The sequence below is a fragment of the Micropterus dolomieu genome, unplaced genomic scaffold, assembly GCF_021292245.1.
Source record: "Micropterus dolomieu isolate WLL.071019.BEF.003 ecotype Adirondacks unplaced genomic scaffold, ASM2129224v1 contig_10465, whole genome shotgun sequence".
Classification (NCBI taxonomy): Eukaryota; Metazoa; Chordata; class Actinopteri; order Centrarchiformes; family Centrarchidae; genus Micropterus; species Micropterus dolomieu.
In genome coordinates, this window is record NW_025739451.1 from 1 (window position 1) to 533 (window position 533).

General features: G+C 39.4%; 1 non-coding gene across 1 annotated transcript; it reads right to left on the bottom strand.

Annotated features, from left to right (window-relative positions):
* Window positions 1-191: 191 nt before the first annotated feature.
* Window positions 192-302, bottom strand: trnal-caa. The gene is made up of 2 exons: window positions 265-302; window positions 192-237 (listed from the first exon to the last, which is right to left on the bottom strand). It is a non-coding gene; the product is annotated as a tRNA-Leu (tRNA).
* Between the last annotated feature and the right edge of the window lie 231 nt (window positions 303-533).

Here is a 533-nt window from a genome sequence, read left to right on the forward strand (position 1 = left end):
TTATCGTAAAACCACCTTTATGAATTTGGCTCCACATCAAGTGTCTCTCTCTGTGTGTTTACTAACTATTGGTAAGAATTTCCCCTTGCTGCATAAAATGATTTTGCATCCACTCTGCTGCTTTAAATTGCTTCCAAAAGAAAAAAAAGAGTTAAACTTGTTGTTCTGCCGACAATCACAGTTCTAAAGTGTGTCAGGAGTGGGATTTGAATCCACGCCTCCATTTGGAGACCAGAATTCCCTTTGATCAGGAAGGAGTTGATCCTTGAGTCTGGCGACTTAGACCACTCGGCCATCCTGACAAGTACAGAAGTGTGAAAAAGAATACGTAACACTAATTTGACCCATTTTGTCGTAAAACCACGTTTATGAATTTGGCTCCACATCAAGTGTCTCTCTCTGTGTGTTTACTAACTATTGGTAAGAATTTCCCCTTGCTGCATAAAATGATTTTGCACCAGTGTTGGCGGATTCAAAATACTCTGTATACCAACTCTGCTGCTTTAAATTGCGTCCAAAAGAAAAAAAAGAGT